Source organism: Microcebus murinus, chromosome 9 (genome assembly GCF_040939455.1).
Source record: "Microcebus murinus isolate Inina chromosome 9, M.murinus_Inina_mat1.0, whole genome shotgun sequence".
In the NCBI taxonomy this organism is placed as follows: domain Eukaryota; kingdom Metazoa; phylum Chordata; class Mammalia; order Primates; family Cheirogaleidae; genus Microcebus; species Microcebus murinus.
This window is the reverse complement of record NC_134112.1, coordinates 49,376,383-49,398,899: the sequence shown is the minus strand read 5'-3', so window position 1 is coordinate 49,398,899 and position 22,517 is coordinate 49,376,383. Positions and strand designations below refer to the sequence as shown.

General features: G+C 35.9%; 1 protein-coding gene and 1 pseudogene across 1 annotated transcript in view; one reads left to right on the top strand and one right to left on the bottom strand.

Moving 5' to 3' along the window:
- The window catches only part of ZNF804B (zinc finger protein 804B), a 498,952-nt gene that overhangs the window by 351,749 nt on the left and 124,686 nt on the right, over positions 1–22,517 (top strand). The window lies entirely within an intron of this gene.
- On the bottom strand, positions 19,437–20,667 carry LOC105879376 (endosome-associated-trafficking regulator 1 pseudogene; annotated as a pseudogene).

The window sequence follows — 22,517 nt, the reverse complement described above, 5'->3', positions numbered from 1 at the left end:
ATTTTCTTTCCATGATAATATGTCTTCTTGAGTGCTTCATAGTCTTGAGCATGTAGCTGACATGCTTGTGCTTCATTTGACTTGCTTGTCTTCTTTCCTCTACCCTAACTCACAAGTAAGTTATTCAAAATAATAATAAAACTCACTCTCTGCTTTCCTTCCTTACACAAATACATACTTATTGAAAACTACAAACAAAAACTGAACTTGGTCTTAGAGCTCAGAATAGAATAAGACATTATTTATGTCTTCTAGGAGTCCATATTCTCCTGAGTTTAAGAAACAAGTAAATCCACCTTTCAAATACACTGTGGAAACTGGTGTGGCAGCAGTATGCATAGCATGCTTTGGGAGCACAGGAGTGGTTCAGGGATGACTTCCAGCAGACACTGGGGTGGCTATAACCTGGGCAGCTTTGGTGGAAGACAGAATACAATGGGACAAAGAATGACTGGCAGACAACCACGACCATGGAATACTGTTTCAGAAAACTAGGATATGAAATGGTTCAAAGTAGACTAGAGAGATGAGACAAGTGAAGATACAAGATGCTGTGAATTTTCACAAAGATTAAGACACAGCTTGCCTAGATTCATCGTGAATTGCCAATAGAGAAAAGATGGAGAATGTTGGATGGAATGTGCTCTCTGTAGAAGTAGGATAATTTGGCATCCAAACCACAGTAATCATGCCCTGCATAAGGCCTGATGAAGGACAAGGTGCCGCTTATCTTCAGGAATGTGAGAGCCATAGAAGCATTCATGGATCACTGGAGAAATAGCAACCTCACAGCATGGCTGTTGGAAAGGACAGCACCCTCTGAAGGCAAAAAAGGGTACATTGTCTATAGAGAATTTTTATGATAATAATACCTACTATAAGTCAGTCTGATTTTATCATCCTCTTGCCTTGGCAACTCTAAACATTAGTAATACAGTATTTCTTATCAAGAAAATATTTAGCTGATCTATGCTCTAAATCAGTGCTGCCCAATAAACTTTGTGCAATGATGGAAATATTCTATATTCTATGATGTGCAGTACAGTAGTCACTAGCCACAGGTGGCTATTCGGCATGTGAAACATAGCTAACATGACTGAAGAACTAAATTTTGATTTTTTATAGTTTTAAACAAATTTAAATATTTTTAGCAGCTGTTAAATTTAATATAAATAACCACATGTGGCCAGTGGCTATCATGTTGTACTGCTGTGGTTAGTATTGTATTTTAAATCAATCAATAAGTGTTCATATATTAACTTATATATAACTTATTATATCATATAATAAATTAATTCATATTAATACATATACATGCATAAATGCCTATACTCATGCATTTTAAATTAGCACAGTTTTACTGCTCATCTTTTAATAAACACTGTAATGTACATGGAAGTGAATTCAGATAAGTTTTTGTTATACAACTGACACCCAACACACACAGATCCAGCTACATACAAATTGTTTTGAGTACATTCATAATAGTTTGTAAGTTCATAATAGAGTAAGTTCATAATAGTTTGGAATCATTATAGTTTGTTCCTATGCAGTTCATGTCTGTGTGGTACTACCTAGTTCTGCATTTAAACAATAAATTAGAAATAGACATTAATAGCACAACTATTGTAAAAATGAAGGAACAGCACTTGATTTACTTTAATTCTATACTTTTGTATAACTCTTCAGATTCTTTATGTATTAAAAATTTAGCAATTTAGCAGAAGCGTAGAAACACAGCTTGCAATGTTATAATCTATTACTGTGATAAAACAATATTTAATGTTTTTGCTTTTTAAAAATACATTCATGTACTTATTTATTATTTAGATTTCAAAATTGCTGAGAAGAATTGATTTTAAATGTTTTCCCCACAAAAACATAAATATACGAGATGATGGATTTGTTAATTTTCTTGACTTGATCATTCCACATTATAAACATATATGAAAACATCACCTATACCCTATATAAATTTTACTATATAAATATATACAATTATTATTTATCAATTAAAATAAAATTTAAAAGTAAAATAAGCCATAAAAATGAATACTCTGAACTTTAAAATGACAATGAGTTGTAAAGAATCAAATCAAATAATATATAATTATGTATTTAATATTTTTAAAAATATCACCAATTGATAACTGATAGGCAGAAAGGGAACTATTCATATATAACAAGTGAACACATTTTAGGATTCAGGAGTGAAGCCATAACTACTTCTTGACAAGACAATTATTCATGCAGTAAGAGCCTTGGTCACAAATGAAGACAATATCTTAAAATTAAGATATTTAAAACATTGTGGTTATGATTGCTTTAATGTCCTAATACATTCATACATTAAATTTTACTTTGCATCTGCTGTGTGTTTGGTACTGCTAGGTAGGGACAGACTCAATCAATTATTTGGTGTTCTGATATTCTGTTTTGTAAAATCATATTTTTAGTTAAGAAGTGGCTTATACTTTATAAACTAACTGCAATCTTAAAGCCATAAATTATATAATCAATTTTATACATTCATTGATTTATTCCACAAGCATATACTTATTTCCCACATCCTGTGCTGCATGTTAGTGAACAGGGATGATGACAATGTGTTTCCTTCCCTAAGTTGCTCAGAGACATTCATTATAATTGATTCTGGATCAGTGCACTAATCCAGAGGATAAATCCTCTTTTTTCATTTTTGGTTAGTTCTGTAAAGCTTAGGTTAGGGAATTTAGAAAATAAAATCTGTTTCTTAACCTTTAAGTTTAAAGAAACAAGTGTCAGGCATATTTCCCATTTACTTCCTGAATTTTATGCTGCTTTATCCACTCAAACACTTTCTGGCATAATACCAAATGAACTGAGATCTTCAGCATGCTCCGAATCAGTCTCCAAATAAAAGATCATTGAGCTTCCAAATGATGTTTAAACTCATTATCCTCCAACAGGGAAGCATTAAGCCATCATCCCCTAGAAACATTATTACCACGGAACATCTGTAAACATCAGTACGTGGTCAGAGATATTGATGGGATTTACTTTTTTGTAAATTTAAACACACTCAAAAGATGATGAAGAAAACCAATGAACATTTATCAGTAATGAGACAGAAAAAAGGTCTTATAACTTAAGCCTATTCTGTAGGATGTAGTAATGCACCCATAAAACTACAGAATTACTTATAAGCGTATTAGGATGTGACACTAATCAAAATGTGGAGATAATGAAATTGCCGATCTGCATTGAAATTATGAGCCATCTAAATGCAGTAAATTTAAAATCCAACAATGGGTATAATTGACAAGCTGGAGGTAGTTTCCCTGTAGAGATCCCATAGACTTATGTAAAAAAAATAAAGTCATTCAGATACTCACAGTCAATTTTTCTTCCTAAAGTCTTTTATATAAAAAGGCAATTCTCAAAATAATCAACCTTGAAATATGTCAGAAGTTCCTACAGTTTTGAAACTAAGAAAATCAGAATAGTCAGAGTAGCTGTAAATCAGATAGAGACATATTCTGTGGCTCAGTTGAACCAGGATAAAAGGAACTCTGTGTAAATTAAGTTAAAGGTGTTAAAGATAATTAAGATAATCAAAGTGTTTATTTTTCTTTCTCTCTGTTTTTTTTTCTTTGGTAAAGACAGGGTCTTTCTATGTTGCTCTGGCTGGTCTAGAACTCCTGGACTCAAGCGATCCTCCCACGTTGGCCGTTGAGCCACCAAGCCCAGCCTAAAGTGTTTAAATATGAACATTTAAAGTATAAAAAACATGATCACAAAGTGATCCTATAGGCAGTCTTTAAAAATATACATCATATTATAAGCATGCTGTGTATATGTTTCAGAACATTGATCAATTATCACCTGAATCTATAACCCAGATACTGGGGAGAAATGATCAGGTTCCTATTGGTTTTGATGGCAATGAAAAGGATGAAAAGCATCTCTTCCCTCACCTTGAACTTGGGTTTGCTTTCCTACTAGCAAGTATTAGCAGATAATATACAAAGTGATCTGATATCATGGGGAAAATGTCAAAATAATTTTCATATTGAATTATATAGTTTTCTTAAAGTTCTTGAACACAGAAATTGTCAATTATCACATTATTTTACATACTTACAAGAGAAAATGTAGAGTATAAAAGAGATGCTGAGGAATCAAGTTGATGTAGATTTGTATGCCAGCTTTGCTCCTTTTTATACCTATAATCTTGGACAAATCACTTAACCTCTCTAAATTTAAATTTTCCCATCTGCTAGCATTTTATATCTATCGCTTTTATTATACATGGTTACGTTACTACTTGTCAAATGCTTAGCAGAGCACCTCACACAAAATACTTTTCTGAGGTGTTACCTATGGCTATTATTATTCAATCATATTAGTTGCTAGTAAAAGCATTCCCAGAGTGTATGGTATTGCTAAGTACTCTATGGCATCCAGATACTTCCAGCATACAAACAGCAAATAAGAGTATGTGAGCAGGGAAAGGAAGAAAAATAGGCAAGGCATTCACACTCCTAGGAAATTCAGTATATTCTTCTATTTGTATTTAACTTTTAACTCTCTGCGTTATAAATACAGAAAAATGTGGTTTTTACTACTTGAAGTAATTCCAAACTAATGTTATCTATTTAAAAATATTAATATCAGTAGTCAGTTGAGTTAAATAAAATTAATTTGAAAATTACATCAATATTTTCTCAAAAGAAATTAAAAAAAAAACCCTGATGTCTCCAGGAAAACTTCTGCTATTGAAATCCAGCCACTTAAGAGGTTTGTGAATAGAATTTTTAATCATCACACACTGCAGACCATTATGTCAGACAGACAATACCTAAAAGAATCTAATAAATTATGTTGTATTGACTACATCTGTTGAATAGTCCCTTATGTGAATTCAGTTCAGTCTTTTCCATTCTCTGATGAATATCCTTATTCTATAAAAAAAAACAAAAACCCAAATCTCATTTTTTACTCCCTTTCTCTCTGTTACTGCTTTAAGGAAGCTAGCCATAAACAATCAGGTCGACAGGTGCCTATGAGAATTATGTTGCTTTTTCTGAGTCACTCCCAGGGCTCCTTTGGCAAACTCTCAGACTGCCTGCCCTGGAGACTTTGGTTGATTTTTTGCTCTGGCTCCTTATCTTGTCATTCAATGGAAGAAAGCAATAGAAGGTCACCACCAAGCTGAAATTGAAGTCAGATCCACTGACCCTACCACATGAACCTTTCATTTTGTTCTCTAGGATAGGTCACATCTTATTTGTCCATTGTAAATTTTTAGTGTCTATTCACTGAATTGCCATTCAGTATTTTAAATCAATTTCTCAAGGGCTTCCTAGGAAAACAAGCCCAAAAGAACAGAATTTGAGCTGCCAGTCATGAGCTTACTTGCCTTGTCTTTGCAAGTGGAATCCACTCTAAATAAAGATACAAAATCTTGGTCAAAAAATTTGATTTTTAAAATCTTACATAAGGAAAATTGCAAATCTGCCATTCCATTATGATTAATTGTAGTCATTCTATGTTAGCTACTATTATAAGGTTTATACAATTGGTAGTAAATTAATATTATATTTGAAGTTATTATTTTGCTTCTTTGTAAATAATTGATATGTAGTGAATGAATATAGAAAGGCAGTCATAGTCCTCAACTATTCTGTTGTAAATATACCAAGGCATTTTTCAAATCTTAATGTCAAAATTGCCATTATCTAAAACTTGAGATAAAAATTTTGTGACCTAACATATAATGAAAAAAAATTTTCATCGTGAGTACTTATCTCTGAGATTTTATCCCTCCAAAAGTTCATGCAGTCCTGGTACAAGAAACCAAATGGGGAATCAAAACCCCCATTTTGATATACCAAATTGGTATGGGGCTTGTGCAGGGATTCTCAAAATTATATTAAGTCATTACTGATATTTGCCCAGTAAATACCACTTCCACATATTTAACAGTTAGACTCAACAATTAGTCTCCTTCAGGACTAGACTTGATTCCATTCTGGTGGTCCATATCTGTGCCACAATAACTGTTAAATATTTTGAATTCAGTAGTCTCGCCTTATCCATGGTTTTGCTTTCCATGCTTTTAGTTGCTTATGGTCAATTCCAGTCCAAAAGTGTTAGATAGAAAATTCCAGAAATAAACAATCCCTAAGTTTTAAACTGTGCACCCTTCTTAGTAGCATGATGAAATCTCACTCAATCTTGCCATTATCTCCCTGTATCATTCCTTTTATTCCAGCATATCTATGTGAATCATTCCTTTTTCCAGCATATCCATGCTGTGTACACTACTTGCCATGAGTTATTTAGAAGCCGTCTTGGTTATCAGATCTAAAAAACATAGTATATATAGGGTTTGGTACTATGCAAGGTTTCAGGCATTCACTGGGGTTCTCAGAGCATACATATCCCCTATGCATAAGGGGAGCTACTGTAATTGAGACTGTTGCCCCACTGGGAAACCTGATTCTATGGTTGTTATGTTGAGGCCCAGAGGCTGCAATGTAGTAGGTCATTAAATAGGAAATGTCTGATTTCAAATCAAAAGTTTAGTTTATTATATCTCAAATAAGAAGCAGTACAATTAATCAAAGTATGTACCTAAACTATCAACACAGTTTTGCCATCATAATGCGGCTGGCCTATGCTAGCAGCAGAGAAACCTAGAAAGCGAGTGGTAATGAAATCACAAAAGGTTTTTTCCACAGCTTGTTGAGAATTGAATACTTTTTTTGCAAGAAGTGGTTCAAAATCTGGAAGAAGTGGTAGTCAGTTGGTGCAAGGTCTGGTGAATATAGTGGATGACAGAGTTTTCAGGTCCACCTGCTGTAATTTGAGCAGCGTTGTTTTTTGTGACATGTGGTCTTGCAAGAGGATTGACCTGTCTCTATTGATCAGTCTTGGCTGCTTAATCACAAGCATCCTCATAATTTCATCCAGTTGGTTGCAGTAGATATCCACTGTAATTGATTGACCAGGTTTCATGAAGTGGATAATATCAGCGCTGAATCACCAAACAGAAACCATTAGGTTTTTTTGATTGAATATTCAGTTTTGGACGTGTTTTGGCACTTCATCTTTATCAAGCCACTGTGCCAAATGCTTGAAATTGTCAACGAGAATCCATTTTTCATTACGTATAACAATACGGTGTAGAAATGGTTTGCCTTTATGTCGTGACAACAAAGAAAGGCAAGTTTCAAGACGATTTCTCTTCTGAGGCTTGTTTATCTATCCAGCTTCTTTATCTTTCTGATTTGTTTCCAATGTCCAATATCGTTGTAACAGTAACATCAAACCTTGCTGCTTATTCACACATAGGATGAGATGGATTCACTTTCACTATAGCTTTCAGCTCATTATTACTCACCTTGGTCTCAGGTGGGTACACATGGCTCATTTTCCAAATTAAAATCACTAGAATGGAACTTCTCAAACCATTGACCTACTGTGTGTTCATTAACCACATCCTTCCCAAACACTTTGTTGATATCTCGAGCTATCTGCACTGCATTGGTTTCATGACGGAACTCATATTCAAAAATAACATGAATTTTTGACTTCTCCATGGTTTCACAAAATTACTCTAAAAAACAAAAAAATAAAAGATAATTACAAGCCAAAACATGTGTTTGAAAGAATAAAGATGTACCTTCACAATAACAAAAAAAAAAAAAAAAAGGTGTCAAAGTGAAATGTGGACAATATCAGCAGTCAAACCTAGTATTAATACTTAGGGAAATCAGACAGTCCATACTTAACCACCTAATATAAGTACGCACATTGATTCTTTTTCAAATGATCTAATTAATTAATGCACTTAGAGAGAAAAACACTGTCTTTTTAGAAAAAGTATACAGCTGGGAATCTGTAAGCCTAGTCTCCAGACATATTTTTTTAATTTCACCATAATATGGGGGTACAAATGTTTAGGTTATATGTGTTGCCTTCCCCCCCTTCCCCCCAGAGTCAGAGCTTCAAGCGTGTCCATCCCCCAGATGGTGCACATCGCACTCATTATGTATGTATATACCCATCCCCCCCACCTGCCCAACACCCGATAAATGTTATTCCTATATGTCCACTTAGGTGTAGATCAATTAATACCAATTTGCTGGTGAGTACATGTTGTGCTTGTTTTTCTGTTCTTAGGATACTTAGTAGAATGGGTTCCAGCTCTATTCAGGAAAATACAAGAGGTGCTATATCACCATTGTTTCTTATAGCTGAATAGTACTCCATGGTATATACATATACCACATTTTATTAATCCACTCATGTATTGATGGGTACTTGAGTTGTTTCCATGTCTTTGCAGTTGTGAATCATGCTGCTATAAACATTCTAGTGCAGATGTCTTTTTTATAGAATGTCTTTAGTTCTTTTGGGTAGGTGCTCAGTAATAGGATTGCTGGATTAAATAGTAGATCTACTTGTATCGCTTTAAGGTATATCCGTATTGCTTTCCACAGAGGTTGCACTAGTTTGCAGTCCCACCAGCAGTGTAGGAATGTTCCTGTCTCTCTGCATCCACACCAACATTTATTGTTTTAGGACTTTTTGAAAAAGGCCATTCTCACTGGAGATAAGTGATATCTCATTGAGGTTTTGATTTGCATTTCCCTGATTATTAGAGGTATTGAGAATTTTTTCATATGTTTGTTGGCCATTATTCTGTCTGCTTTTGAAAAGTTTCTGTTCACAGACATATTTTTTGCATTAATAAAATCTCTGCACTTAGATCACTTAACACTTAACACTCTCTGCATCCCACTTTATTTGGAAAGTGTGAGGGTTTTAAGAGTGCTTAAAATATTTAAGATTTATAGAGGTCATAGATCCCTCTAGTATCCCTTCCATTTTAAAATTATATTTCTGTATTAGATCATTGCTAAGTTACAGAGATACAGTTGAGAAATGAAGTGCTTCTCCCAGTGGACAAAAGGAGACAGCTTTAAAGGAGTCTGAATGAAGAGTGAGAGCCCTTAAAGGAGGAGGGAGGGCAGAGAGCTTGGCTGGGGCTAAGGAGCCAGCTCTTCCCAGAGGGCATCGCAGGCTCTTTGGATTGTGAGGCTTTTAATTATTATTTGGTGAGTTCCTACTTCAGTAATTAGTGCACACCTTAAGCACTTGAAGAACTGGACTCTGTACTTAACGTATAATTAGTCTAAGGAGGAAAGGGCAGATTATTAAAAATAAGATTGAATTTAGTACATCAGAACTGATATAACTGCTATAATGTATATTGGAGTAGCCACTTTAGAGAGGAAAGAAAGTTTAAATGAAAGAGATCTGGAAATCAGATGATTAGATTGTAAAAAGGGTTATTTTGATCCATTTTCAAAGTAATTTAATTTAAAGGCAGAATACTCAATTAAGTTTATACTGTTTTAGCTACTACCAAATCTGAAATGTAAAATACTACAATTGATATTCTGGCAGCAATTTTGGGGAAAGACAATGTGGTATTTTTTGACCCTTGAAACTTTTTCATTTATTACTAAAGTCTGCACAAGAATTTTATTTTATTAGAAACTCCTTGATGCAATTTTCTATTTTATTAATTTATTTAATAATCTGACCTATCATTAACATCATCATCCATCCATTCCCACATGATTATGAGACGCACAGTATAATATAGTAACAACAGTGGTAAACATTAGAAGCACCTGTGGTCACTTCATGATTTAATCAACATAGAATTGAATTCACAAAATATAACTTCTTACATTAAGAGAGGCCACAGGTGTTTTTCATGATTACTGCTGTTAAGTGGCATCATTCATAATGTGTTTCTGGCTACAAGACAGTATATGAATTTACTATGAAATGTAAAACTGCTAAGTATTCAATTCAGGACTGTAGGACAAAATGTGGTAGAAACTGAGCATATAAGTAAATCCCTTCAGATGTCCCGCAAAAAGTAATTTCCCTGAAAGTAAATGGCACAGCACAAGAGTCCTGTTTAAGGAGTCTTTGATTAGAGCTATAGATACATGGCAAAGGTATGGGGTCTGGGCAGAGGGAAATTCATGAGAATCCACACTCATAAGTGAAGATCTGCCTGCCAGGAAGAACACTGACTAAGGGTCACACTACAAGATGCCTATGTGGGTTTTTTTTTTTTCCTGTTTTTAGAGTATATCAGTGTTGAATATTATTGAATGGCTTTTTGGGACATGAGTTTTGCTGATCTTTTGTTCTTGTCTTCTCTTTATTTTTAACTGTTAACATATGACTTACACTAGTAGAAGTATCAATGATAAACTACCCAGGTGTTCCTGGAATTAACCCAACACTGGTATTATGTGCTATTATTTACACGGACTTGGTTTACTATATTTTGTTTAGAATTTTCCAATGTACTTTAAGTGAGATAAGGGAGATAATGTCTTTATCTTTCATGGCAATGAGTCAATGAATGCTGTTCTAAACTACAGCACAATTTTCTTTAAACTGCCAATTTGCTTTAGTAAATTTTTATCCATCTTTGGAGAGATATTTTAGGAGCTCGTGGATCTTATTAAGAAAGCAAAGGAAAAAATTTGTCTGAAGTTCAACAATTTCTTCAGCACATCAGTTTTCTTTCTTTTCTTCTGGTAATTTCAAATAAAATTAAAACCTTTTTATTAAAAACAGGTATGAACATAATTCCATTTTTCAATCTATTGCACATTTTATGTATACACATGCAGAAAGAAGTATCAAAAACAATGTTCACACATTTTTAATGATTTTTATTTCTTGGTTTCAGGTGATTCAAAACTTTATTCTGTTCATTCCTTTCTATTGCTTGAATAGTTGTCATAAACATGCATAATTTTTCAATTAAAAAGGTGTTATTCTTTTTAAAAATACAAGATATAGCTATTATTTTTCTCTTTTCTTTTTTTTTTTTTTTTTTTTGCTTTTAATATCCACACAAGTAAATTCACCTCAGTATTTTCTTATTCCACAATTAAGTCTAAATTGCTGATTACCATCTTTGTGTATATCCTATGCGTATGCTGGGCTGTTGTTCAGATGACAAGCACCCTTAGGGTATAAAGGCTGGAGTCTGTTCCAGATCCTTGACCATTGGTTCTGATAGGCCTTTGCCCTTTCCCCTTAAACTTCAAAAGTCTTGGATATCATCCATGGGTGGATGCATAGTTTTTTAACAACAAAACCTAAAATGTCATCTCTTTGTAAATAAAGATTATGAACTATTTTAATATTATAATCAACTAAGACTCAAAAGCCTACTACTTTGCAAACATTGTATCTTCTTATTTTTCACCATAAGCATGAAAATGTGTGATCTAAGAGTTCACTTATCATTTGGTTGTTTGAAACCTGGGTACAAATCAAATGAGATGGCCCGGCTCAACAGCTCTAGTGGAATGAAGAATTGGGAGGGTGTGAGGAAAGAATAGTGAGGAAAAGTTGCTCGAGCTCCAGATGATTTGAAATCAGCAGAGGTCACAAGAAGGAAGCTGGAAAAGCTGTCAATCACCAGGGCAAGGTGTTGATTCTGACTTGGCTACTGGATCTCCCTGCCTCCCTGTTCTTTTCTTCTGAGGATCAGAGACTGGTGAATCTGCTTCTTTTTTTAATGCCAGTACTTTAGTAATAATAATAATTTGTTTTGTTTGATTTTCTTTTTCTGAACAGAATTTTACTTTTGTATTTCTACTCAAGAGTAGAAAAGAATTTCTGGAACCTGCTTATTAGTCTCTAGAGATATAAGAAGGTAGTTTTCTTAGTACTATAAATAATGGCAAAGGAAAGTACAACATTTCAGGGCCTCAAAATGCAAGAGGTCATGATGAACTGGAAGTAGACCCAGGCCCAATTCTATGGAAGAATAGAATCAATTATTCACATCTGAGTTTACTTTTAGGTTCTTTGTCCTTTTGCTTCTATCCTCCTGGAGGCTATTCTATTAAAAGTCTTCAGTGATGCCAATACAAGAATTAAGTACATACATCTTTCAGCTTTTGACTGAAATTATTTGACTTCTCTGGGCATTTGAGACAGTTGTACTATTCCATTCTCTGTGAAAGTTTCTCCAGAGATGCTGAAACACCCTATCTCATCTACTTCTATTTTCACCATTTATTATGATTCTTCTTTGCTTATATTCTCTAGTCTTCCCCGTCACCTTTTAGAATTTCTTATTTTTAAGATCCATTTATCTTACTATTTTATATATTTTCTCCAGAGTCATCTTTTCTATCCATATGACTTCAAACACCACCCATTTGGTGATGAATTGTTTTAGATTTCTCTCCCTGGGTTTATAACTAGTTATTCAGCATTTGGTTTGGCATCTCTGTCTGGTCCATGTTACTTTACACTGGATAAGTACAACACATTCATTTGATCATCCAACTAGAAAGTAGGGAGTAAGCCCAGATTTCTCTCTTTGCTGAATGTTCCACAAACAGCCACTAATAATGTAAATGTTATGATTTCCCATCCCTAATATCTGATCTCTCATCTAAAAAATGATGCTACTTTTAGCTACTTTTAGTTATCTTTTAGCTCAATATCTCACCATCTCTCACCTGGATAATTGTCATGGACTCCTATCTGGTCTCTCAGTTTTGAGTCTTCTCTCCCAGGTTCCATTCGTCGGCCCACCAGGCTTCTAAAATGAAAACTTGTTTGTTTTGTTCTCTTCCCCTGTTTTCCTTCACTTTCTCCTGAATTAAGTCTGTGTCATGGCATCTGGGGCTCCTCATTATCTGGGTCTATTTTATGTCACTATCCTTTCTCCACTGTGCCCCACCTTGCAGTTTGTACTCCCACCACCCTGAATTCCTCTCAATTTTTAAAACATGACACACACTCTTGTGTCTTTATGTCATTTCTCATTTTATGACCGTTGCCTATAAAGCCTTCCTCTCAATACAAACACCTGCTTTTTTTCTTTCTTCCTAGTACTTTGTTTAAACATTGCCTTTCTAAAAAGTTCACTGGCCTCCTCTTTCTCAGGAGGAATTTATTCTCCAGCGTATGATCTCATGCTGTACTTGAAAGTCACTTCCATCGTAGCCTTTATGTTGTATTTTACCTGTTTGTTTCACTTGCCTGATCCCTTTCCTAAATTATAGTCCTCTTGGAGGCAGACATTATGTGTTTTTGGTAAACCCCAGCATGCCTGGGTATAAGAAGTAGTTAAAATATATTTTTAGAATGAATGAATAAATGTAAAGAGAATAAGTGAGAAATTACATTTTTTTATTAGATGCTGTATGGTATCTGCAGAAAAACGGGATTTTGAAATCTTGGCAGACATTTAACAATTGTGCAAACTAATATTACAATCCTCTCTAATAACTCACTCCATAGCTGTAAAATAACAATAATAACACAGACTTCTGAACAATGCTAGGACCATAAAATGAGATAGGTATGTGAAAATGCCAGGAGCATAGGAGATGCTCAAAAAGCATTGAGTCTCTTTCTCTATGTATCTCTGCAGAAGCCTACCTCTGGAGATAGTATTATTAGTAGTAGTAGTTTCTTTAATTAAATGGTTGCTTTTACACTATTCCTCCTAGACAAACAATTTAAAAATATATTTTATTTTGAAGTTTTGCTAATTTGGAGAAAAACATGACAGAGTTGTAAATGGTGGTACCTGCATATGTAAAGACTGAAGTTCCACACCTGTTGAGGATAAAATAGGCTCAACTAATTGTTTCTTGCCTTTCTTTCCAAAGATAGCAATTACTGAACATTTAATTGCTGCAATGAGAAATATTCAGAGCCCGAAAACCAGTGAGGGAGGAGGGAAGGAGGAGAAGCAGTTGTGGGATCTACACTTCTCCCTTTTCCCTTCTTCTCCAACACACCTGGCACTCTGCTCATCCCCATCTACCTGAGACTAGCACAGATGCAAGGGGAGAGGCAAGAACAAAACTTTTGTGGGACATGTTGGTGATGCTGTTTATATTCAGGCCAAGGACAAGACATAAATAAAGTATGACTTGCTGAAAACAGGTACCTGGGGTAGCTCCCTGTAAATATGGGATACATTTAGATTAGACATGGTTAAGTTCAAAATTTTTCTTATTCTTTCAAGCCACATTAAACCCAAATCATGTTATCTGAAATACAAATTAATTAACACATCCTATTTAATAAAAAGAAATGTCAAGATCTCCCAAGTTAATTAGTGATTCATTTTTCTCAACTATCACTTTTCATCCACAATTAGTGAGAAAGCTTTTGATTGTGGTAGCTGTCATTTTTCTTTTTACAAGCTGTAAAACACTCACTAGAACACATCTTTGATGAACATATTGTCACCTACTAATGTAATGGGACATTCAAATTTTTTTCAACAAAATGATAAAGAATAAAATCTTTTGATAAAATTATTCTTTGATATTATAAAAGTGATCTCAGGTTTCCAGTCTGGTGACTGCAATTTTGAAAAGGATTCATTAATCACAGTGGAGTAATTATCTTTGGCAGTCATCTTTCTCTGAGTTTTGAAGAGCCAGTCCAAAGGTGAATTTTATTATAGAGTTAAGAGGAATAGAATACTTGTGATGTTCAATAAAGAAAGAAATTTAACTATAAAAAGCAGTATTTGAAAGGCAGTGTATAGTGAAATAAGCATAGTCCTATAATCATGTAAGGACCACAAAAGTTTAATCCTGAATCCTCTACAGAATTGACATTGACCCTTTAGCATGAGCAAGTTACAGGGGGATGCACAGTAGATTATATATAGAAAAACATCAAGATTTCCTAGATTTAAACATACTGTGTGTCAGTCAACACTCCAGGTGCTCCTCGCTTTGAAAATAAACTCATAAACTAAGCCGATAGGAGATATGTAAGTCCAAACCTTTCTCTGGATTCAGGCTCAAATACTTTTCTATCTTTTCTTTGGTTTGTGCACACTTATATAGAGAAGGTAAAAGACAGGTCAGGTGTGTGATGGTAACCCATGCCAGGACTCTGTGCCAATAAAGCAGGTTGAATTTGAAAAATTGCATCCAAGAAAGTCTGAAAATAACTAATTAAAAGTGAAGTGTGAAATATACTGAAAGCTGATACTGTGAATTAGGTGGATACTTTCTTGTTCAAATATACTTAACTTAATAACTAATAGCATAAAATATGATGAATGGAAATTAATATCCTATTCTTATAGAGCTTTGAAATATATATGTTAATTTCAGAAAGCCTTATAAGAGTTGTTCTCTAACCCTAGATTGATGCCTCACAAAGCATATTTCTCAACAATGTCATAGCATGATTCTGGTTTGAATCACTTCCTTAGCTCTAGCCTCAAACTCTTTTCTTATCTTGAGACTCTGGTCCAAACATCTACTAAATGTTCTAAAGTTCTTCAATTAAGAATGTTTGTCACTGATCTTATCATCTCCATAAAGCAAGTTATCAGACTGCATTTTCTTTAAATTAATGGCACTGTTCTCCATACCATCTTCCCAGCTAAAGATATCATAGTTATCCTTTATTCCTCTTTCTCCCTTAGCTCTCCATACCCATTCTGTTGCCAACTCATGTCAGCATCTCTGAGATGCCTCTGGGATCATTTTCTCTTTTTCATTCTCAGGGCCATTGTGTCAGGTCCTGCTCTCACCTTCTCTGACCTGGATTATTGCTCTGGCCTTCTAATTGGTGTCTTTGCCCCACTCTCACCCACTCTAATTCTTCCTCTAACTGCCACCAACATAATGGTGGCTTCTTCTCCCTCTTGCTTAAAATACCTAGTTATTTCCCAATGTATTATAGTTTATAGTCACTAAAGCATATACATTATCTTATAATATGGCCCAAAAGTATTTGCCTAGCTCATCTCCTGTACTTCTTACTTCTCTTGTTCCAGCCCAACCTCTCATCCTTCTTGTCTTTGCCCAAGCTTTCCCTCTATTAAAAATTCCCTTTTCCACCTTTATAGACAACTTTAGCCACCAGACACAGTCATTTTTCAAGACTCAGTTCAAATGTCTCTTCCCTGTGACACATTTACTGAAGTTCCCAAAAAAACTATATCCACTCCCCACTGTGAATTTCATTAGTACTTTGAGAAAATATTTGTCATATCATTTAATACAGAGATTGTTCCAAACTGGCTGATTCCTAGAGTCATTTGAGGAAGTTTTCACCAATAAAGCTTCATGTTCCTGGATTCCACTATCAATTTCTGAGTTACTATCCTGGGGATGAAGTCCCAGAAGTGCTCCAGTACCTTAAGAGGAATGGATATATTTAGCCATCTCTCTATTGCAAACCTTTCTAGGATGGTGCCTAAGAAGAACATTAATGACTATTGCCAAATAAAAGATAAACTCCATTAATCATTTGGTCTTTCATTCAAATCTAAAACTCACTCTGCTCTAATCTCCAACCCAAATCTGGAGTTATCTTGGATTAGCATGTACTGAAACTCAAAGTGGGTAAATAGGTGGTGATTGCTTTGGCTCACAGACCTATTTAGTGTCAAAGACACCATGTTACAGAGTAAATTGAGCAAGGGCTTCAGAGATAATTAGAGCTGGATTCATACCTGGCTTTGTGATTTTCTAGTTATCTAATCTTAGACACATTACCTAGTTGGACTGAGCCCCAGTTTCTTCACACATAAAACAGTAATGAGTTTAAATGCCACAAAGAGTGAGAAGAATTAAAGAAGATGGTGAGGGTAAAGCACAGAACAAAGTGGACATGTATTGACTCCTATTATAACAAATACTTAGTGATGTTCATTAACTTCATGAGTCAACATCTTATAATATTCCATAAATGTGTACTTTCTTCTGATACATAGCATATAAAATCTTCAACTATAGGCATAGGATTTTGCTAACCAACTTGAAATAAAATGCTTATATAACTTTCTCTCAATTATCACTTACTAGAAAATCATTACATGTAGAATAAGAACTATCTCTATCTACAGTTTACAATCCTGTGTTAGCTTAGGGAAGGTTAAAGACTTAGGACAAACTTATGGAATATAAAACTTGGGGGCGATTCTTCAGACATCCATCCTTTCTATGTGGACATTGGAACATTTTCTGAGCACCAAAAGGAAAGAAGAGTCCACTTATACCAATAAGTGGTGTAAAGACATCTCTACCTAGCTGAGTAATGATGTAAGAACATTTGTGTGTGGCAGAATGATGCTATAGAGTTCCTGTCTACGGAGCACTTTCTCTTAGCCTTGATACCTTTGAGCAAAGGTGATTCCAGGGCAGGCCCTGACCTTCAGGATATTCCATTGTAACACATATTTCAGAAGAAGTTCTTAATTGATAATTAATCATCCCACTTTCATTTGGCTTAGAAAACCTATGGTTTTGGCAATAACATTTTGAGATGTTTCACATGATATCTTTGTTCACACTTTATATGTGTGCCTGTGTGCAATAAAGCAGGCTCAAAAGTGTCTATCCTGTCACATTTCATCATGTCACACTAATAAAATTTGACATGCTCAGGGATGTGGTGATGAATAACCATATGTGATGACATCTTAGGGAAGGCTTAAAAAATGATGCTCTGTGGTGGTTTCTAAGCCTTATGTGTATTTCCAACTTGTTGAAGTAACCCTGACAAAATAAAATTTTCCAGCCATGAAAAGATCAATTTAGTCCTTTAGCACCAATATCACTAAAATAAATTAACATTTAAGCCTGCCAGTAGCCATCAAATAACGTAGGATTGTAAAATAGAATATACCTAATATATCAAAAATGGTGTACCATATTTTATATGAATGAGCAGGCAAGGGCTGTGAGATACTCATCAGGAAGAACAAAGATATTTTTCAGAGTTATTTTATACTTCAAAGTATATATTCCATTAAAAGAGTGGAATTCAAATGTTCCTAGCACAAAAAAATGATAAATATTTGAGGTGATGGATGTGCCTGTTACCCCCATTTGATTATTACACATCATGTGCCTATATCAAAACATCACGTTTGAATATCAAAACATACGTATGAATGCCATACGTATATACAACTATTGTGCAAATTTAAAATAAAAAATAAAAATAATGTATTTGGGTCATTGTTGGCTTTTTGATTATTCTGTCTCCTAAAGTAGTAATTATTTATATAACTATTAAACTGGCATCTGAAATAAACTTCCTAGTCTTTGCCATCATTCTGTATCATTATCCCCATTTACTAGTTAAATAAACTGAGCCCGAGAAAGTGGAATTAACAAGCTAAAAGTCACATAGCTAGTAAGTAGCAGAATGAAACTAAAAATCAGATATTTGGGGCTATGTCCAAAGACTGAAATTTCCAGATCCTGCCACTCTCCTGTCCCCTTAGACAGAGCCGAGCATTTTGCTAGGACACCATATCCTTGTGTCACTCTGACCACCTTTCCTGGAGAGTCTGTTTCATGGTGAGTTTATTCACCAGGAGATGAAGGACTGGTGACTTGTGACTGAGAGCTGAGAGCTGACTCACACAACAACGCAGAAGACTTTCGTACCCTGTGAAAGCACACTGGGCAATTCTACTCTGATTAGTAGCACATTATGACTTCTGAAATCAAGCAGCTTCTAAAACCCAGCAGGGTGCTTCTAGAGAAAGTCTTGTTGAAACTCCTCTTTTTTTTTTTTTTTCCCCGAACAGGAGAGAAAATTTACTTAAAAAAATAACATCTACAGGAAAATAGCCAAAAAGGTGTGCAGTACACCCCCCTCTTCCCTGTGCAGGACAGGATCAGAAAGATAGTCTGCAAGACCTCCCACTGACCCAGGAAGGCTCTGAACACACTTTAAATTCCTGAATTCTAAAATTCATTGTACAAAATGCCACTTTAAATGTGTCTTGAAACCCCCAGCCCAAAAGTTTTTCAGATCTGAAAGCTCACAGAGCTGTGTTTAAACAGCTTCAACATGGAATGTGCAACCTTGGTCGCCTGGGGGGGGGTGGGGGGGGGCTGGTGGGAAGACAGCAGCATTCAGGAAGCGGCACTCCCTCACTCGGGCCACCAACTGCAGAAACCACCCAGGAAGGCCGTGAGACGGAACTGGGAGTCAGAGGGTCCCTGAGTAATGGTGAAAAGGCACATGTCCCTGCCCAAGCCGATCATTTCTGTGATGGCTCGTGTAGTGTTCTACTTGCGACATCAGGGCTCATCACATGAACTCATCTGACGATGTTTTTAGACGATAATGGAAAACACTTATTACAGAATTGCTGTTTTCATGTTTAGCAATTAAAAAAAAAAAAAACACTCGCTTTTATAAAGATTCCTTCCAATAGGTCATCAGAATCTATAAAATAGCAGGAATTTCACCTATAAGGAATGCATGTAAATTGTAGCTCAGACTGCCAGTCAGGATCAGCTCCTATGCTGGGTGGCCAATAATACTGTTCCAGCGCATGAAATTAGTATCTCACGATAAATACTTTACTCTGGGTTAAGACTGCACAGTGGCAGACACAGTTGCACACTCAGATGAAGTGGGAGTGTCCTCAGGATGTGCACGGAGCATCAAGCTGACAGCGTCGCAGAGCTTCTCAAGATTCCTCCTCGTCTTTAAGCTCAGAAATTCTGTCTATGGATTTAAGGATCTCAGCAACAAGATTCAACGTGTCGGCTCCAGAAACCGGCTGCTTTATGGAAGCCTGTGCGCTGTTCATGACCAAGCGGAGGTTCTGCAAGGCCACGTCGGTGTTCTGCTTCACCAGTGAGGCTGGCGCCCTGGCCAGACCGCAGGGCTTCGTTCTCTCGTTTGAAGTTGGAGACCACCACCGGGAGCAAATTTATTTCCTGCTTTAGTTTCATGACGTGATTTTTCTGCCTTTACAGCCCGTTTTGTCATGAGCTCCAGGTTCTGCTCCACCTGCTGAACCACCGACTCCAGGTCATGGAAGCCACTCTCCTCCTTGATCATTTTTGCTTCTAATTTCCGCTCAAGCGTCCTCGCCATTTCTGTTTGAGTTTCAGAGAAGCTCTGAACCTCATTCAGCTTTCTTCTTAGCTTAGAATTTCCATCTTTCAGTGCCTCGTAACTTGTCTGCAGCGTCCGCAAGTGCCGATCTCCCAGAGACTCTCCGTGACCCGCGAAGTCTGCGCTGGGCCTCCCTGCTGGAGACGCCGGAGACGCACGAGAGTCAGTGTCACTCAACGTCCAGGAAGGTGGAGACTTGGGCCCTGCCAGCTCAGACGGGGTGGGGAAAAATGAAAGGTACGTGCCAGAGGGCGACGTGCTGGTGGTGACCCTCGCTGAGTGCGTCTGCTCCGTGGCGGGAGGCAGATAGGTCCCAGTCCAGCCATCGTCCTCATCCTCTTCGCCGTCCAGGAGGTCGCCAGCCCCTGTCGGGTCTTCAAAAAACGGCTGCTGATATTCCAGGCCATACCCCACGGGTTGGGAGGTTGGGGAGTTGTGGTCCAGTCCCAGTGAGTGCCTCGAGGCTTCCTTTGAATAAATTCTGTTGGTTGTGTCTTCTTTGGACAGGCCAAGGTTCTTGGTTTTCAGAAATTCTTTAAAGGAGAATGGATTTGCCTCTTCAAGGTCTTCAAGTTTGTCATCTCCAAAACGCGTCTCCTGGGCTCCTGATGGACCTTGCTTAGTACATGTCCCCTTTCCATAGCCGAAATCTGTATCTCCCACGGAAGCTAGCACCGGACTGGGCACATAGCACATAAAAGCCGGCCGAATGCCGAAGAAGTGGGAGTGCGGGTCCCTGCCCTGGGGACGCCCACAGTCTAGCTGGGGGAGACAAGACCGGCGCTCATAGAACGCTGGAGCGTCCGGAATGACGAGGCTAAATTTCATGCTAAACTTTGAAACTGAAGCCCACAAAATATTTCCTATATAACATGATCTCAATAGTCTATAATTTTATGTTAAAGATAATTTCTCCATTGGAATAAATTAATGAGCATGAAATGATGACATTAATATGTAATATAAAGTGTTCATGATTTTACTAGTATTTAACTTAGAAGTGGTAAAATAGAACTAAAAATTACTGAAGAAGCAAAAGTTTTATTGCTTTTGCTAAAAAAATGTTGTTTCCTAAATAAGAAACTTTTGGAAAGAATTTCTTGCCTTTTAATGGAGAATTAGTAAAATAGCTCAATATTTGAGTAAAAGTTAACATTATAGATTCCTGTTTGAGGAGACATTATCAATACATTCATTTATATTTTTGTGATTTTAGTATCTTTTCTGATGTGGGAAATACAATATGACAATGATTTATAAATGGCTAATTTCTGTACCAATATGATATAGTGAATTTTATCCATATTAAGTATATGTAATATAATTTCTCATAGATAGCATGTTGATAATGATCTATGGATAAAGTGATGGGTAAGAGAAACATATTTAGGATTTGTCACATGAGGCATTATTTTTGAAATGCTAATAATGTCCATTATTCTGGACTCAGTATCTGTTTACTTTAGTCTGTATCATGTGGACAACATCGCTATTTGGGGAAAAAGAGAAGTTTTATTGAAAGTGAATATAATTTGCTACAACTGGTCACCATTTTGTAAGAAGAAATAGTTATACATCTTTCTAGCTCACTTCCTTCTAGTTCCTTCAAACATTCAATTACCCAGTGAGTTCTGAAGATTTATCATGATTTCATATCATGAATATATAGGACTTTAAATACTATGCTTGGCAATTACTATGAAGATACCATCTAACCCTACAATTTTTCAAATGCATTTTAGCTGTGTGACCAAAGTCAAACTTCTAAATAACTTTTGAGCCAAAAGTAGACTCCAGGAAAAATACAGTGCAGTTGTTGATTCAATGCACTATAATGTACTCAAATAAAATTTTCCACTAGTTTGGGGGAAAAAAAAAACTATAATTCTTTTCATTTACTACCACCTTTAATTTTGTTCCTAAAATGAAAGCATAGTTGCCAGCAGAGGCCACTAGTGGCTTGAAAACTTTTACAGCTGAAGCCAGAGACAGGAGGAGCTCAGTACTCTTTTAACTTAAAAGATTTGCTTACTGAAAGTCACATCTAAATTGGAAAATTCTGAGTTTTTCTTTTTCTTTCTACTGTTTTGGAGGGGGCGACATGGTATGGGAAAGGGCTTAATGTACCAATTTGTTGTCTCCAAGACAGAGAAAGTATTAAATAATCAGCCAAATGCAATGACTTATCGTATGTTCTTGTGAAAGGAAGAAAAGATTTAACTATAGTGCTTCCATTTAATTTGGTGTTATCCGTCTTTCCTTTGCTTATCGTTTTATCTCCATCACTTCTAGGCTACCATTTATATGTCTAGTCAAAAAGCAGCCACAACAGAAACAGTGTTGGTCAGTGGTAACAATAAAGATATTTTTAGGAGCCATTTATGGATTCTCAATGATTACCTAGAATTTGGGTAGGCAGAAGAGCAGTGGGTTGACTGCTTCATAAACCTTTACTATGTAGATCTTCAGTTGAAAAGAAAGAAGATATTTTTACACAAAGAAATAACCATTTTTGCATTTCCTTAGTGGAAAAGATTTTTTTTTTT